This window comes from Ornithodoros turicata, unplaced genomic scaffold (assembly GCF_037126465.1).
Source record: "Ornithodoros turicata isolate Travis unplaced genomic scaffold, ASM3712646v1 ctg00000946.1, whole genome shotgun sequence".
Taxonomy (NCBI): Eukaryota; Metazoa; Arthropoda; class Arachnida; order Ixodida; family Argasidae; genus Ornithodoros; species Ornithodoros turicata.
This window is the reverse complement of record NW_026999422.1, coordinates 42,184-61,448: the sequence shown is the minus strand read 5'-3', so window position 1 is coordinate 61,448 and position 19,265 is coordinate 42,184. Positions and strand designations below refer to the sequence as shown.

The 19,265-nt window shown below is 48.3% G+C and overlaps 1 long non-coding RNA gene across 1 annotated transcript; it reads left to right on the top strand.

Annotated features, from left to right (window-relative positions):
* Window positions 1-3,297: 3,297 nt before the first annotated feature.
* On the top strand, window positions 3,298-10,638 carry LOC135375824 (uncharacterized). The gene is made up of 3 exons (XR_010417403.1): window positions 3,298-3,333; window positions 3,462-3,545; window positions 10,404-10,638. It is a non-coding gene; the product is annotated as an uncharacterized LOC135375824 (long non-coding RNA).
* Window positions 10,639-19,265: the final 8,627 nt, after the last annotated feature.

Sequence of the window (19,265 nt, the reverse complement as noted above, 5' to 3'; positions counted from 1 at the left end):
AGACAGGACGTGAGTAGACGAAGGAAGCGCTGACTAACAACTGCAGTTGTTTGTCAGCGTAGCACTGTTGTGTGTGTCAGTATGTACCAACTCGCCCACACCGTTGCTTTGACCCTGTATCCCAGTTTGCCTGGGGCATCCCACTGCTCTTTTCTTTAGGTGGGCATGGTTTGGCGTCGGTGTATTTCATTTTAGTGGATGTAATACCCCAGTCAGACGGACTAATTTAGTGTCACTTTCAGCGAGTGACACTTGCACTTAGTGTCATTCGTGTGCTGTCACACATCTTTTAGTGACACTCCGCAGAAAGTGTACTAACGATTGAGTGAGTTCCCCAAACACACTTCACTTCCCTTCGGCTGACAAAGTGTGTAGCCTCGACGGCAGGTTTTGTGGCATAGGTAAAAATATTGAGAAAAAGTGAGGGGTCCCGACACCACAATATTTTTAAACGAGTATTTTCAACAGCGTGTTTATTTTATTTAAGTACAGTACGAGATGGTGCCAAAAAAACATGTCATTACTCTCGTTAACAGCCTATGACAACTTCGCGGTCTTCGCCATCCGGCGGCGGCCATTTTTGTTGTGGAACATATTTGAGGCCAATTTGTTTAATGTTGGAAGAAGATTAACAGGAGGTGTTTCTAAATTAAAGAAAAAACATTTTGAGGAAGGTATTGTGGAGCGCGCCTAAATATTTCGCTGCCGTTTATTCTTGTCTATCGTAATTGCCATCGCTGCCATAAGTGACACTTACTTAAGCCGTGTAGCAAGCACGTAGTGAAAGTGACATTCGCTGGTTGGAGTGTACCACACGAAAATGACACTAAATCATCCCGTGTGACAGAGGTATAAGTGGATGTAGCGTAAGCAACATCACGATGAAAGTGCTAAGCTTCATTGCAACTCATACGATTTTAACTTCTCAAAATGACGACAGTCTTAATGATACTTTACAGTTATAATCATGACGATTGCCACTGCGGTCGGTCTGTAGATGATTTTCATCCACCTGTGTGTTCGTTCATTAACGTGTTCCGAAATCTCAGCACGTCGTAGTTAACGTCCCTCGTGGAACACGACTGTGCCTACGATACTTTTTTTTCTTACTTTCGTGTTAGCGCCGCGAAGCAACTGGGGCTATGAGTGGCGTACAGGTGAGGACAGCAGGAAAGAGTGGGAGGACAGGGGGGTTAGTATGCGTCCTGGGCCGACTTCAGGATGAACAGTGCCGACATTCGTCTGGAAAGTCTTCGGAAAACTCAGGGAAGACCTCAGACAGCACAGCCGGTGGTAGGATTCGAACCCACCTCCTCCCAGTCAGCACGACACCAACGAGCAAGACGCCCTGACCCACTCGGCCATACCGCTGGTCCTCCAACGGTGGGTTCGATCCCGTGACCTTGGGAATAGCGCCAAGAGCCATTTGAGGAGACTGGAAAGCAATACTCCCATTTGTCATACCCCCCCCCCCCCATCTTTGTACTGGAAGGAGGTATACTGGTCTTGACTGTGAGGCGACTCATTATTCCATTCAGGGTGTCTGCTCTTCTGCGTTCCGGTTCTATCATAAACAGTCCGGTACCGGTTCTGCTCCGGAGCAAAAAAATGAGGGTTCATACCGGTTTTAACCGGTTCCGCTTCTGGTGGACATATTCATTCTCAGAAGAAAAAAAAATCAATGCTGCTAAATGTAAACCCGTTTATATGCATACATCGTATTTAATATTAACAGGCAGCTGTGAAATTGGTAGCTCCTGGTTCCTGTAGGTGACTGTCTGTTCAAATAGGCTTTCTCTTTTCTTGAAGCGCATGATACAGACGGACTTGTTTGTCGTGATGTCATACGTAAAGTACTTTCTTTGCTGGATTGGTGCGATCGCGTCCCATCCGAATGCCTGTTGCTGCTTGCTCGCCAGCAAGCACTGCCGCACGAGTACGACGCAAATCGAGGAACACCTTCGCTCACAAGCGCGCTCGACGGCTCCGTTTTCTTTTCTTCGTGTCCTGTCCACAAAAGAGGCGACGCTTCGCACGCGCATGCCTCGCGGATACGTACATGTATTCAACTTCGCTGCTCTCAAACAAGGGGCACGTTGCGCGAGGTTACCGAAATAGAAGCCGTTTCGCAGCACCCTTGGGTCGCACATTGGTAGAGAGTCACAACCGGTCACATGTACATCTGAGTCTATGTGCGCGAACGATAAAACGTTACAAAGGGAGCCTAAGGGTCATAGTATACCGACATACATTGCACCGTAACCATAACCCTCGTTAAGTATCCATGACATGACTTCAGAACACACGACGACAGTTTCATTCGCCTACTCGTAGTCCAAACCGGCGAAGCTTTTGCTTGGACCGAAAACCGTTAAATACATTTTTCGGTTTCCCTCCTGAGCGAAAAAAACGTATACGGTTTCGATTCCGTTCCGGTTCGCACCAAAATAGCGTTTTTTTTTTAGGTTTTCGGTTTCGGTTTTCGGTTCCGGTTTTCGATTCGCTCCGACACCCTGATTCCATTTCACCACATTACCGCCAGCAACGGGGTACAGTATCGCCCCTGGCAACGAAACTTCCCAGTCACCATCATTAAAATAAAGTTCTTGCTGCTGCCCTGGCACGACAATCTTGGTAACCAATCAGTGGATAAGAATTAAAAAAAAAAAGATACAGAATCGAAACACAGCCGGAAAGGGCTGCGTGACGCAGATATGAAACTTGCCTTGAATGATTCTAACAAGGTTAAAACTTGAACTTGTAAGTAAGAGATAGTTAACAGCGATAAAGCGCGCAGAGCTAGCGCATTACTATCTGAAACCTATGAAAATAAAATTCTTGGTTCGCAGTTCAGAGCTTGTGTTTATTATGAGCCGTCCCTTTGTTCTTCCTAGCTCTGAGTGGTTATGTCGCTTTCAACTATGAATGATTCTGATGTGTTGAATTGGTGATTTCAAATGATTTCAACTATGAATGATTCTGATGTGCTATGACAATGAACGCAGTCAATGGGCCTCGATATCTATGGTATTGAAGAGTTTTCGTGTTTCTACCATGTAAATTGTGTAGATAATGCGCATAATTTCAATCATTACTTTTAGACAGTATTAGTTCTGCAACCATAAAGCTGCACATAGCCTGCTAAGTAAATTTTTCAAAATTTACAATAATAAGATACAGTCAGGTGAAAAGACGACAATAATACGGAGCACTCCAAGACGGATTTGGCAGGAAAGGGTGTAGCAGCATTACAGAGGGAAAATATATTTATTAGAAGAAAGAGAAAAGGAAGAAAGGAAACAATGGAAAACGTCAGGCTCTATGTGGCATGCAGTATGTAGGCGATATAAAGCTACATAGATGTTCGATACTTCGTCCCAGTCCTGCGACTGGCACAACTCCAGAGGCAGGGCATTAATAATTACGATTGCCATTTGCTTTTTCGTCTTTGTTATCAACAGGTGATAACCCACAGTTCTTGGACTACGTGGTTGCGTATTCTGAATGTGGCAAATGCGCCATCACGACGTTACCTACAATTGGCCGTAAGTGATGCCTTTCTCTCTACATCGAAAAGGGGAAAACCCAGCGATCCAGCGGGAAAGTCGACTGAAGCAGAAGCTTTAGGTCGGAAGCTACCGATATTTCGGACTACTTTGTTATTGACCTTTCCTGAATACTGCTACCACTTTCATGGAATGCTTCCGTAGAGCTACAACGCACGAAGCTGGGGGCGCTGATGTATTAGGGCTCCACAGTTTTCCGTGACGAGTCTATAATGCAACTGCTGTCCCCGGCCCGTAGCCTAAGACTGACGGACGCGGGAGTCGCCATTGCACACACAGACATAACCAAAGACGAGCAAGTGGAAAGTTTACTAGCCAAGTAAAGACCTAGAATCTGGTTCGAAAATAGCATACCTTCATCTTCACTTTTCACTTCTTCACTTTTTCGCAGTGCACTTAGTTATTGTTCACGCGTATGCCCACAGTTGCATTGACAGGTCTGGGCAAAAGTTTAGGGAACATGCGAGCGGCGTACTTTTACAGCGATAGGTGTAAAGTGGAGGTATAAAGGGGTGATTCTGGAGTTGGCGCAAGAGTGTCTGAAGCATCCAGTAAAGCGCTTCCGCCTGGGCCTCACAGAGAGCGCCACAGTCTCGCGTCGTAATGTCGGTTGCGCCTCGCGTCTGCGGAGAGGAAAGAATCGGCCGCTCTGCGCATGCGCTCTGGCTACGGTCTCGCCGTCTCGCCTTGGATACAAAGCAAATGAGACAAGCCACGTTGCTCGCCGAGTTGTGCGGTTGTTGTACGTTGTGCGATGGAGTTGTCCGTTTGAGCGTTGAGCCGTCTTCTCGTGCGTTTCCTTATCCGTGTGTAGAGGAGATGATGTCCCTCTACATGAGTTCCGACCGGCGATGATGGTATGCCACGGAGAGGCGATGACGGTGGCCTATCTCCATGGACGCGCCGGTAGAACTGAGGAGCAGGTGCTCCAGGGGTGTGTCCATCCTCGTCGTTGAGCACGGTCTGCCACGTCACTCAATCCCTCAGACGCGGAGGGGCGATAAGCAGAAGAAACCCACGACTTCACTGGAGGAGGACAGCAAGGACGACAATGGATGACGTGCACGGTTGAACAGGTACATTGCACTGCAAACGTTGACGAACGATCACAGCTGCTGATCAAAGGGAACGACGATGCGTTAGCCCGAGAAGAGTGAAGAAGAGAGTGAGGCGCTGTCGAAGTCGTTTTCCTGGGGTGCTGCGACCGGCACGGGAGCAAAAGCTCTGGGAGAACCAGGTGAGGTGAGAACGAGGCTGTGCGAGCCGTGGTGAGATGCCGAGACGCCGGCTGAAAACGTGCCGTGGCGTCGGCTGCCGCGACTGCCACGACCGACAGGTGAGCGCGAGGCTCGAGTGTCGCGGCCAGCTATGAAAGAGCGCCGGGGAGCGATGAACATTGGGCATGAGTGAAAGTGGATGTAGCTGTGAAGCGCGTGTGTGCCGGAGGGAGGTGCTTCGCTATGTGGCATAAGTAGCACAACGTTGGTCTCGCCGAGTAGAGGAAGCCGTTGAAAATGGGACCAGGTCGAGGCGTGTGAATGAGCAGGTTCGAAGGAGTCGAGTCGCAGTTGGATGGTCGGGTCGTTGCGTAAGCGCAGGGCCTCGTTGGATTCGGATGCTTCCAGGACTGCATTCTCGGCACCATGCCGGCGAAGCTGTTACAAAATCTGGGATGGTTGAAGGCCGAATTACACCGAACGTGGAAGGAGATGGTGTCCCTCTACAGGAGTCCCGACCGGCGATGATGGTATGCCACGGAGAGGCGATGACGGTGGCCTATCTCCATGGCCGCGCCGGTGGAACTGAGGAGCAGGTGCTACAGGAGCGTATCCTCGTGGTTGTCCACGGTCCGCCATACGTGTGTGTGTCTTTTCTGTGCTCCTCATACTCAATGAATATGATCCTTACAATGAATATGATCTTAAAAAGAGTAGGTAGCAGTGGCTATGAGCGGCGTATAGATGGAGAGGACAGCAGGAAGGAGTGTGGGACAGGGGGGAGGGGGGGTTAGCATGCGTCATGGGCCGACCGGAAAAGAATGTCACATTAATTGTGCTACACGCAACGCGTTCCCTGTAGGCAGGCCGTTGTTTGTTGTATCCCATTCAAGTAGTTTTTTATGTTCAAAATAAATAAATAGGTAAGGGATGCACTTCTTCCCTCTGCACCAACATTTCTGGGACGGAAAGAAAGCGAAAGCTGAAACACCACTGATGCGAGCGAGTTGGTTTGCACCAAACGTAGACATGATGCGGAAAGAAGACCTGTACCCATCGTGAGACTCGATCAGTCTCTTAGCCACTATATGAGGCTGGCAACTCGCCACCATTGACAGCCCTTAGTGCGCGCTTTGATTCGTCGTCCAGCGTCTGGGTACAGCCAAGCCGTGTTGCATAACTTAGAGGAGGACGATGGGCGACTAGGTGCATGGGATTGCGATGAGCGCGCGGCGCCTGGCTCGAGTTGGGATTCTGGGCACTTGGGAATTAAACCTTGTTGGTGTTGGTTGGAGCTTCGGTCTCTCTGGCTCATTTACGTAATACAATTTGGTGCCGAAACCCGGGATTCGGACCGCGCTCCGGATGTCAAGCGAAGCACTCGACGGCCTACTGCGTACTCGGGCAGGAACCCGCGACGGGGTCACCCATGCCACCGAACATCTCGCCGTACTTGTATCTCGATCGGTAAAAGCCAAGGCAGCAATTGAAGCAGACTTCCGATGCCTGATTGCCGGGAAGGCAGCCCTTGCGAAGCTGGATGCCCAGGTCATGGGTTTGATAAGTGATGAGAGATTCGGTGACGAACTGCAAGATATACTGGAGCAAGAATGGCAAATGGAACTGGCAATTTCGAAAGCGAGAAGCGCACTCCGCCTGGCTCTCTTGCCTACCTTGCCTACTGGGACGTTCACTGTGTGGACCAGCGGAACAGTTCATCTCATTACAGCTGGTCAGCTCGGAAGTCAAGTCTCGGTCAGCAAGCCTCCTGCTTCTCCAGCTGCAATTGAAGGTCAATCAAATTCGACAAAGAGTGACACAATTCAAGAACGCTCGATGTCACGCCATCCGCACCAGTCGGACGTCACAGCAAACATTGAGGAATCTTTCGAGGAATGGCGATGGCAGCGTACGGACAGCACGAACACAGAACACCAGGAAACCGCTGAGGGTCAGTGTGATGCAAAAGTATTGCCAGATGACTGCAACCTCAGTAAGCGTCTATGGAAAGACTGCACTGACGTAAGGATTCGCTAGTTCAAACCAGGTTGTCGGAAGGCCTACCTCCCGTGTACACGAGCAACATGGCACAAAAATCGTCAAACTCCGAATGTGATTCGCACGACGTTGTGCAAAGGCACCAACGATCTTCGCAGATCTTCGCTGAAAGAGAAACAATCCCTCCAGTTCATTTTGAAGCCAGCTCTAAGATAGGGAGAATGTGGTCGAACGTCGGCAGCAGAATCAACGCTCAACCGGAATCGGCGGAGGACCTTGGCAGCGCTTTAGAAGCCACACCTTTGCCCACAGTCGTCCACGTTTGCACAAGTCAGCAGACAACCGCATCGGTCTCCTTTATGACACTCAGCGACCCAGCGGCAGCAGCCACAGACCACAGACGGTTCGCCAAGGACTACTGTACAGCACACCACACCCTGTGCCGCAGCGCGAGGATGTTTCGGATGTTTTGGGGTCTTCACGACGCGGACGATTGAAATATGGCAAGTCTTCGTAAACCCAGACCGTGAGGACACCTGCCTCGATCGGCCACGTCCCCACCTGACGTCACTTGGACACTGCACGGATATGACCGCCGCCAACGCGATCACCCTGTCGGCGCGGGAGTGTGTTGCATAACTTGGAGGACGATGGGCGACCAGGTGCATGGGATTGCGATGAGCGCGCGGCGCCTGGCTCGAGTTGGGATTCTGGGCACTTGGGAATTAAACCTTGTTGGTGTTGGCTGGAGCTTCGGTCTCTCTGACTCATTTACGTAATAAGCCGTTCTTGCCCACCGAAGCATCATCCCCAAGCACAAACCTCTGCCGAAGCACCCTGACCCACTCTGGGCCCTGCCCACACCCCCTTCCGTGCCGACGTACCTGGAGTGTCCTCGAAGAAATCTATGTCGACGGTTATTCTACGGCAGCTCACCTTGGCCATACTTCACAGCGATAGAGGGAAGATTCAGGTTTTCACCGACGCATCAACGACGCGTCCCGGCTCTGCTTGCGCATATGTGATCCCGCAGTTGTCAGCTGAAGGACGTGCAAGACTCTCACACCGCACGTCGGCGGCGGCGGCGGAACTGCACGCGATTTGTATGGCGCTTGTCCTCATTGCACCTCTCCATCCCCAGCTCAGTGGTCCATCTACACTGACTCCAAAGCCGCCTTAGAAGTCCTTCTCTTCTCTACAGGATCGGGATGTCTGTCTCCAATGGTGCATGACGTCCTTGAAGTGTACACCTCTGCCGTATCACGGGGACATGACATCCAGTTGCAGTGGGTCCCTGGCCATTGCGGTGTCTCCGGAAATGAGGCTGCGGATGCAGCTGCCAGGCGTGCCCATCTAGCGCGTGGCATTCGCACGCACCCCGTCTACTTCACCAGAGGGCATGCAAAGAGCAAGACAAACGCAGTAGTGAAACATCTGAGAGGGGAACACTGGCGTCGATGCGTCCCAGTTAACTCACTACTGCGGATCCAGACCTGCGGAAAGTGGATCCAGACCTGCAGTTTTTAATGCCCCCAGCGGTCCCCCGGGTCGTTACCTCCATCATTCACCGGCTCCGTCTCAATGTGCCATATACCGGCCGCCTCCTCTTTAAACTTGGGAAGGCTTCCACACCGAATTGTTCTGAGTGCGGGGTATTGGAGGACACAGAGCATGTTATCGAAGCCTGCCCTCGATACAGAGCGCCTCGTCTTTCCCTTGAGGCGGCACTAGCCCGCCTCGACAATCACCCTTTCTCCGTTGGGAAGGTTCTAGGCTGCTGGCCTGCCCAACACCAGGTGCCGGCATTGCGCGCTCTTGTGGACTTCCTTACCGCTTCGAACTTGCTTGGCACTCTGTGACATCTTCGGTGACATTGTGTTCGCACTATATCTGACATTGTGCAGTGAGTGTTTCTCGGTGCCTAACTTCTCCCCCTTTCCTTTCCCCCGTTTTCCTTTATGCTTTATCCCGCTACACCCACTCTATCCCTTTCCTGTTTTTGGTTGTTTATCTGTTTCTTCTTCTCTTTTTTATAGCTCACCCTTTTCTTTCTTTTTTTTCACCCACAAACGCATTTTGGAGTAGCCAGTTCTGACTGGGTCGGGACTAACCTCTCCATATTTTTCTTTCTTTTTCCAATCCAATCCAATCCAAGACAGGACGCTTCACAGACACCCGCTTTGTATGCCATGCGAGGTGTACATTGCGAGTTAACACACACACTTACGTCTATGCCTGGTGTGTGCCCCGTATGGTCGCAGACTCACGTTCTTCACCGTGCAACAAATAGTATCATAAAAGAATCTTGCGCATACTCTGCGCGGCGAAAAGAGCCCCATCCCATGGCGCTTTCCTAACTCCAGCGCTATCCATGTCGCAGAAAAGAGACTATTCATTCACCCATCCACAGCGCATGCGCAGACGTGCGGATTCCTTCCTCTCCGCAGCCGCAATGTCTCAGGTGGACCTGACAGCTAACGCTTTTGGGGAAATAGCGCGAAGGATTCGCATTAGTTCAGCCATATTTTTTTCTTCAGCGCTACACCCTACTACCCTTAGCGACAGCCAGAGGCACCTGGCTGGAGAGCTCGTTGATCACTACCCTCTTTGAGAGAGCCGAACGAGGGACGAGTGCGCTGGTAGTGACACACCGCGGTAGTTTTGGTATCACTTCAATATGGTCGCCAAGAGGTTTGGACCGTTACTCAACGACACCGTGTGATAGGAAGATTTACTCAGTGCTCCCCGCTATCGTTGCGCAGGAAAGGATGAGTCAAGGTAGCAACATATTAGCGTGTGTTGCTCTTACTACAAAACCGAGACGCCAGACGAGCTCTGATTCGTCCAATCTTGTGATCAAGTGAGCAACCCCTTCCACGAGCGCTTTAGCCCACCGCTAGGGTGTTGTAGCGCTTGACACGGGCCGTGTTCAGCCCACTCATAGCTGTTCTGCTCCGGACCTGGAGCGGGCATGGATTGTTCTATGCTCTGCGAATGCTCCTTATTTCGAAAACAAGAAGCGCGCCGGGAGCACAACAGATGAAACATTGTTTAGAAACAGTTAAAAAAACTCACGACGTTTCCGGACATGTAAGGGACGAATCATCATTAGAGACGAAACAGCCTGACAATCAGCAATCCGGAGCGGAACAATGTTTTACCTTAACAATGTCTGATTTAATGTTTGTTGTTGTGGAGGTGTGCCTCTTGTTTTCGGAATAATGAATGTTCACCTTCACGGTTCGGGCCGTTTTACGGACGTCTCTTTCACGTCCGTCTCTTTCATGGACGTCCTCACGTCATCCGTTTCTTGCGCCATAATCTTTAAACAGCCAATAAAGGTCGTCGTGTGTTGGTCTGTGTATGCTTGGACGGTGTACCTGGATATTCCGCAATGATGTTTTCGGGAGCTCCTAGTGGGCGGACTGGCCTGGTCTTTCTCTGACGGACGCGGGCCGGACTGAAAAATGGCGACAAAAGAGTCGTTCGTCGCTCGCATGTTTTGTGAACTGTTGCGCAGATCATGTTGGTTGTCTGTCGCAAATCAGACATGCGATTATCTGTTCATTGATTTCTCTCTTTTGTCAAGATGACTCATTTTTCACTTTTTTTTTTATTATAGCGGACGCCTGTGCAATGTTCGTGAATAACCCGGACGTCCCTCCGACTCGCTGCTGTCTCTTTACATACGCGCTCTTGTGTGGAAGCACCAAGATCCCAAGCTACGAAAAGGACAAATGCACCAACTTGTAAACCATTACTTTGCGTACGTGTCTGCAAGCTGTTCACGGTGTTTGGCCTACGTGAAGCTTTCAAGATTAAAAGCGCCACCAAGTCTACGCGTCTCACATTGTATTCTACCAATATATTCTTTCCCCTATATAATGCCCAAGTACAGTGAAATATACGTTTAATTTTGAGAACTATGCCGTCACACTGTGCGCATTATATGCCACCAGTTTGGTAGCATTGCACCCCCGAGGTCGATTTTCGTCTCCTCACCACAGCTGCTGGCAGGCTTCCTACCGTGGTCCGGAGAGCGGAGACCGGAAGGGTGCACGCGCTGAAGCTAGGGGACATACGCAAGGGGTCGTGGTGATGTAGCCTACTCCAGTGTCCGAAATTATGTCCTGTGGTATCTATCGAAAATTCGTGGAAGCATGTAATATTCGCTGACGATATTTATATTTTGTGTACTGAGCCTTTGAAGGAGGTTAATCTAGAATACGAAATAAAAGAAACAGCATTTGTAGTCAACAGAGGCACTTTGAGAAATTGGGTGAGACATGAAACAATTCCTGAACCGTAACTTTCAACAGTACTGTCTTTGAGCGTTTAGATATGCAGGGGGTCTTTTTATCCTTTACCGATTTTTTTTACAAAAAAAGCTATGAGAGCAGCATAGATGTTGTTTTCACAGTTGAGTTATTCGGACATCCTGAAGAGGGCATATAATCACAAGTTGACTAATTACCTAAAATTCATTAGTTACTCCTCTAGTTAGGGGCTTTCAGGCAAAAATAAGAAGATATGAAGTAGATCAATGGGCACTATGCGTGATGCGACAGAGCTAAACCCTCTTATATAGAAAACATGAGGCTTTCTATAAAAAGCGTAACAAGTTATGATACCTGTTTCGAGATAGTGTGCGGAAGACACACTGAAAATGCACGCAGGAAACATCTGTCTTCGTTTTATATCAATCCCGAAATCCCGTCGCGGCATCCCGGGATTCGTGCGAAGAACTGAAAAGCTGGTCCGCGATTCCCAAAACTAGTTGAGAACAGCGCACAACGAATACAGCGGACGCGATTAATTAGTTGAGAACAACGGGCAATGATAACAGCGGGCATGACTATTTCGTTTAGAACAGCGGGCAATACTAACAGCGGGCTCGATTATTTAGTTGAGAACAGCGGGCAATAATAACAGCGGGCCCGATTATTTAGTTGAGAGCAGCCGGCAATAATAACAGCGGGCCCGATTATTTAGTTGAGAACAGCGGGCATCATAATGATAACAGCGGGCTTCATTATTTAGTTGAGAACAGCGAGCAATAATAACAGCGGGCACGACTGTTTAGTTGAGAATATTAGCAACGATAACAGCGGGCTCGATTTATTTAGTTCAGATCAGCGAGCAATGATAACAGCGTGGGCCATTAGTTTGTTCGGAACAGCGGGCAGTGATACTTGCTAAAACGAGCAGTGACAGTAGCGGGAGCAACAAGTGCGCGATCTAGATCACCCGCCCCCAACGACCACGTGCGCGCGGACTCCCTCTCCGCACCTGCGCTTCCCATTCACGCCGACGTGGAGAGTGAATGTACACAGTTGTGCGCACGGAAATTTTATTATCCTATTGGGATTGATTTCAACCAACCCACACATGTGTGTAAGGAACACGTAACCGAGCAATCATTACACAACACTCACCATAAATGCGAAGTAAAACCGGAAACAAGGAGTACAGACACATTGTCGTTACACAGCAACAAGTTTAGCAGACAGCAAACCTTATATACTCAAAAACCTCAGGAGGGGAGGCAAAGGATTAAATGAGGGATTACTGACACAATTCCACACGAGGGAATTGTGTCAGTAATCCCTCATTTATTCTTTCGCCTCCTCTCTGAAGGTTTTTGAGTATATAACCTTCGCTGTCCACTAGACTGGCTGCTGTGCAACCAGACTTGTGCGTAACGCGTTACTAGTAATTACGTTACTTGTAATCAATTACTTTTTCAGTGAGTTTTCGAGTAATCAGTTACTTTACTGTCACAGTAATTTTTCGAGTAATCAATTACTTTACTGAGTAATAGATTACTCAGTAATTGATTACTTTTCCGGCAGGGATTAACTCATCTTTCAGATGTTCTGCCCCAAGTCAAGACCCTCCTGCCGTCAGCCTTTCTTCGGCCGTTCTATTATAGCAAGCGGAGGTCATAGTAATAACGTGATGGAATTTCAGGGTCTCTCTCCCTAATCTCTTCCTACACAAGTGTGATGGTACCATTGTGGTAGCTTTGGAGTTATAGTGAGTCACGGGGAAGATGCACGTGATGTTCTTCCACAATCGGGTCAACGTCTTCCCGGGCGATAAATACAGTAGACGTACAGATCTACTTGTCCAACGTAGACGTAGTAGACGTAGATATAGTAGACGTACAGGTCAACTTGTGTGTTATTTCAGCTGTTCCGCTGTTGAACGGTTTCACTTTTGTTTTTTCTCTGAGGCACATAAACACGGGTATATAATTTCCGTGAATGCAGAGTAACGACCGGAGTAACGCGTTACTTTTCTACTCGTTGCTCAATTACATTTGGAGTTCAGTAATTGGTAACGGTAATCGATAACTTTTTCCGTACGAGTAACGGTAATCGATTACTTTTTTCGAGTAACGGGCAGAAGTCTGTGTGTAAAGAGAATTTGTCTATACTCCTTGTCTCCAGTTTTACTTCGCAGTCATGCACCAGCTTGTCAGCACTAGCTGTTTCCCTTTTGTCGCCTCATCATAAATGTTGTACCATATTCATATTATTCGAAAACACAATCATAGCAAGCACTACATAGCACCGTACCGTGAAAAGCCGGAGTCTCACAAACTAGTCTGTTTGCCTTGTCCTTCAGCTGTGCCCAGACTGACGCTTTTCACATTATGGAGTTTGGCCACCAGCTGCATATATGTCATACTTTCAGTACCATAGCACATCATAAACTTTACTTAAAGCTGTCAATACTATTCTATCAAAAAAGTCATAAGGACAGAAGCAAAGGGAGCGCTAATTAGTCTACCTGACGCACCATGGAAACGTTTCTTCCACGCACTCTATGTTAATGTCTTAGGATCAGAATTAAAGGCAGCAATAATTATGTCGATCTGAAATTTCTTGCAATCATCAATGCTCATTTATGATCATTTACGCAGAGCAGAGGCATGTGACTGGTAACATCGAAGACACAGAGTAGGGCAGAAGTGATATTATGAAATGAAATACACCGAACGGCTCTTGCTTTCACGCTTCCCTTTCGCCTACGCTTTGAAATAGAGCACAGCTGTAACGTGATGTAGCAAAATCACTGGCCTGAAATCACGAGCACGTCCAGGTCGGAAAGCGGGCTGTTGTTCCAATATCCACATCATTGCGGCACAGATATATAAAATCTGTGCAGAACACCCAGAACTACAACCTACCATGCTTCCCGTGGTTTACCTTACCGTTATACTCTGCGCGCTAGTGGGCGCGTCGGCATCGCTGGCTTCAGTCAATCCAGTTCTGCAAGAGTATCAAGACATTGGGAAGGTAAGTGGACGTAAAGGTGGTGGTGCTTCTGAAAGAGCTCACGGTTGTCTGCCTCACGGAGGTGGGCAACGTCACGGCTAACGCCCTGGGCAGACTTCTAAGGGAACTGTGCCGACGTATGTGTGACAGACGTAAAGCAATGAAATATCTTTGGGCATCGTACCAATCGCGGTACCATTTTACCAGCATTGCAAAGTTACAGGTAGGTAGCTTTACAGGAGCAGCGGTAAATTTTTGATCACGTGATGGCGCGATCCTCTACAGCTACGGGCGGACCTATACGACAGCTGGCCCGACAAAATTTCTGGCTTTATTAAATATTTACTCTCAACCGAGCATGAAAAAATTAGACGTATTGTGTGGCAAGGATAGCCCTCCCGATTTCCTGTCAGGGATGCCACCGTTAATTAAACTGCGCCAGCCACCATATCTGATCGGAAATTAGGATTGTTTCGAGTCCTGGTGTCGGCGCCTTCTTCCCGAGTTATTTGTATTTAATTCATTTCTGGAGCGTGAGAGGCTTTATGTCATCTTAGTCGCGGCAATCTTGCCGTTTCGCGTTGGTGGTTCACCGCCATTTTTCACCACAGGTGGTGGCAACTATAATTGCCGTCCAGCGGTGCGGGTGCTGAACTGGAGTTGCAACCTCTTTGTGTAAGGGATAATCATTTTGCCGGCTAGATACTCGTTTTTACTGAAACGTCAAGGAAACGTTCCAGCTCATCAACGAACAGCTCCACATTCCGTGACTGGATAAACCATCCAGAGGTGCTCGGTGCGAGACGCGCATGAACTCGTGCGTCATGGCCCAACGACCCACGAACCGCGTTCACTCACGGCAGACTCACTAAGTCTTAGTGTTAGTGAAGTCACGAAGTTTTCGCCAGCTTGACGTTCGCAGTCGAACCCGCCAGTTCGCGCAGCTTGACGAACTTCCCAATTTCGGGGACAGATCTGCCAAGGTTCGCAGACTTTACCTTTCTAGTCAACAGTTCGAAACACTGCTGCTGATATAGAGGTAGATGGGTAGAAATCCAGCGAACCGGTAGAGAAGTACGAAGGGGGTTGCCTCAGGACGGGAACCGCCGATATTTCGAGCTGATACATGTATAGCTTTTATGACTGACAAATAGGAGTTTGAAATTAATGTTAAGCGTGTATACAGCACGCACAAGAAAATTTAAAAGACGTACACGTAAAAGACGCCCTTGTGTCGTTGTGTAGCACCACGACAGCTCCCTAGGTGGCGCCCCTAAGAGGTATTTCCCAGAGCCGTTTATAGGGAGAGTTTGGCCATTAGGAGGAGCCTAACTTGAAGCGCGTCATGCGACGTCACGTCTAAGCCACCTCCCTCGCCGTGCTCTATTGTTGTCTCGTTGCAAGCCGGTCGCCGACGCCATATTGATGCTGATCGTTGTTTACGATGCAAGGCGGGAAGACACGTGCGTAGGTTGTTCTTCGAAAGCCCTTCGACCTTGAACTCTTTCAGTTTGGCAACAAAGCTCTCCTTATCACAGGCGGCTGTGGGTCATAAGCCGGTTATTCCTGTAGATTGCATTCATTGCGACAACAAAGCTGACGGACAGCATCAATATGGCGCGCACCAGATGGCTGATAAGCGGATTCTGCTTGGATTCAGGCTTTTTGGGCGGTGCAACGACGACTCTGACGTCGAAATAGACGCCACCCACGAGGCGGCAAAAGATCAAAGAATGGCCAAACTCTCCCTATAAATGGCTCTGGTATTCCCCAGTTTTTTTTTTTTTTTCGTTTGGCTAGCGAAAAGCTCAGACGGACGTACTATTATGCCCCTGCTAAATAGAATTAAAGCGTCATCGTGAAGACATAGCACCGATACGTGGCAGCTTTTCGAGTCTCTGTGCATTTGGAAAAGTGGCAGACGTACACGGGCAAACACAGTTGAACTGCGGCGAACTTTTTCGAATTTCCCGAATCAAAGTTCGAAATCGATAGAAGTATTAAATTTCTTACTAAACAGTCACCAAAAAAGCCGCCTCAGGAATCAGTGGGCGTCAATTCCTGTTGGCGTAATTGAGGAAAACGTCGTACTATCCCGGTGTCGGGGATTCTCGAGTACGAAAAGTACAATTGCACGTTTCATGAAGCGGCCCACAACATTTTACCTGTTGCAATTGATCCGTCCAAAAAACAACACCAAGCCGATCTGAGGCTTGGCAAAGCTTTTTTCTTTTTTTTTGTTTATTACGCAGCCGAATAGAAGGGCGTGTTGAAAAGTTCTTGACCCAACCCGCTGCTTCCCCGCCGAGACTGGGAAGCGACCCGGGTTCGAATCCGGTACTGTCTGGGTGTTTTCGCGCTTTAAGGCAAATGTGTGCACAGTTCCTTCTGTCAAGTCGGCACAGGACTATTTCTCGTCGTATTTATTTTGTGTTTTCTTTCTAAAGCTGAAAAAGAAAAAAAAAATTGAAAGAAAATATTTTCAGAGGTCCCGGAAGTGACAAGAGCAGCCGACGCATATTTCGTAGCTGATACTGGTTTTTAACGATTTTAAAGATGAACAAGACAATAAAGATGAACGACTAATGTCCCTGTCACACGGGCATTTCGATCGAACTTCCCGAGCACGCTCGAGTTTTGACGCTGCTACACGGCCACTTTCAATGCGCATTGAATGGTTTACCTGTGCAAATGAATAAACGGAACTCATTAATTTCGCGTTTCCTATATAACAGCGATATTAGTGGTAATTTATCGTATACCGATGTAAGCATCATTTGTAGCTTCGCGCGCATGTCCGTCTTAAGTTATGACAGTTCACCGGGGTCGAGGATGCAAATGGCGGCCGTCGCGAGCCGTCTTGAAATTCTCAATCCTGTTATGGGAACTGTCTTGAGTCAAGCAGGATCAAAGTTCGATCCTGCTTGGAAGCGGCCGTGTAGCACCATCCGATCTGCATTGGGTTCAAGCAGGTTCGGTCGAGCAGGATCGAAAATGCCCGTGTGACAGGGGTATAAAGCGGGTCGGGTTGGTTTATCGCAGCAAATCCTCTCCCATAAGGCCATGTGAACCAATCGTCCAGGGAGGATTCATGTGAGAAGGTGCGATAAGTCAACTCGACCCGATTCTGTCAGGTTCATGTAACCGCGGCTCTAATTCGATCGACGATTTATAAGTCTGGGCCGCGTTCTTCGCAGTCGGGTCGATAACTTTTCAGCACCCTCTTGTAAAACAAACAGGACCATTGCGATGAGGACATTGGACGATGACTGTCTGTCGCTTTACTGCAGTCGGTGCAATCGGAGAGGTCATCTGTCTGTGCTATGCCGTGTGCACCAGAGTGCAGAGCTTGTTCGCCGGTGAATATCTTTCGAAGTCGATGCTATTTTGTTACGCAGCATCAGGAAATCCCTTCTTTCTGTTCGACTGTGCCTTCAAGAAGGTTCTCTGGCGAGAAAATTTAAATCACGTATCGAAGTTTTTTGGAGGCTCATGTACCTGGTGACACACCACGGCGGCGACAACGTCATCGAACTCCGCACGGCTGGCACTTGATTGGTCGACGGTCTTTTCCTCGAGCCGTATTGAATCCCAACGGAAAGTAGACGACAGGAACGTGACTGTATAGTAGTGAAGAATTGAGAGGAGGAACATGGAAGACCGGTGATGAGAGGCGAATTCAACTTCAAGTGGCTAAGCAGTGGCGCGCTTTTACCGTGAAAAAAATTTGGTGAACAAGTGCCCCGTCAGAAAGAACATAAAAAAAAAAAGGACTGGAAACATTTCGTAGTCCCTTGGAGACAGACGATGAATGTGAAACGAAAGACAAAGCAGAATATAAAGAACTGAAAGCTGCATACGCGCAACGTATATTCACACTGTTAAAACAGAGCTTCACCACATAGCACACTCCTAGCCAACCGTAATTCCGAACATTATCATTCTGTGTCCTTATTTGCGGAAAATGGGAGGAGGCGCGTACCTGAGACACATTATGCTTGTCCCAGATAGGCTCCTCCTACTCCAAGTTTTGAACAAATCATGACACAGAATGGTATCATTCGGTATGGTGGTTGGCTAAGAGCGTGCTATGTGGTGAAGCTCTTTTTAACAGTGCATGATGGCTATCTCTTTTGCAGTGCCTCAGGAATCCAGCAACATATTACATGTTATATGCAAATACGGAGAGCCCGCTCCTCCTGCCGTGCACCCATTACCGACAACTTTGCCTCGCGAACAATGGCGAGTTACCGTTCGAACTACGTTACCTGCAAGATGGCATACCGTAAGTAGACCCGTTCAGTAACTTTTTCTGTTAATATGCGCAACTGGTAACTTGACATCCGGCAGTGAAGCTTTGAGCCGCGACGGCAAGCAGTGTTGTAAATCAGGAAGAAAGCCTAACCCACCATTCTTGTTTTTTCTCGTCTTTCAGAACACGAAGGCTAGTAATGTTACGCCTAGAGAAATCACCATGCTACAATGTACAGAACATTGTGCGGCCCGCACTAAATGACAGTAAGTACAGCTTCTCATCGTGTGGTTTCTCCTGGTGTCGCCAGTTTCCCTGGGATATGGGCTCTTGCTCCAGGTGGGCATGGTTTCGCGTCAGTGTATCATATGTGAGCGGGCCAAATAACTGTAACGAAAGCAGCATCAAGACGAAAGTGCGCATTTCTGTTGTATGATTTTTCACTTTGTTAAGTGGCGACAGACCTATAATGATACTTTATTCGTGGCTTTACGCCGCGAGACAATTATGATTCTGAGCGAAGCAAATGCTCTGTATATTTTTTTTTTTACTCGCCTAAAGTGTTCAAGGTCGTGTCCGGAGGAAAAAAATGCGGTTGAATAGAAGGTGCGACAGGAATAGTGAGTGCGTGAAATACATGTAACCGGAATATATCATTTTGAAACAGATGGATACATTAGAAAAACAGGGGAGTTTTACAGAGTCGTTTGTGCCCGAACCAAACGACCGATTCTGCTGATTCGAAAAGCTTAGGGAAGGCGAACTACAGAGAGTGTTACTAAATCAGAAGGACCGTTCATCCCCAAATGCATTCCAGATGAATTTGAGCAACAATTGAATCGTGGTGTTCACATGTTATACCCCTGTCACACGGGCATTTTCGATCCTGCTCGACCGAACCTGCTTGAACCCAATGCAGATCGGATGGTGCTACACGGCCGCTTCCAAG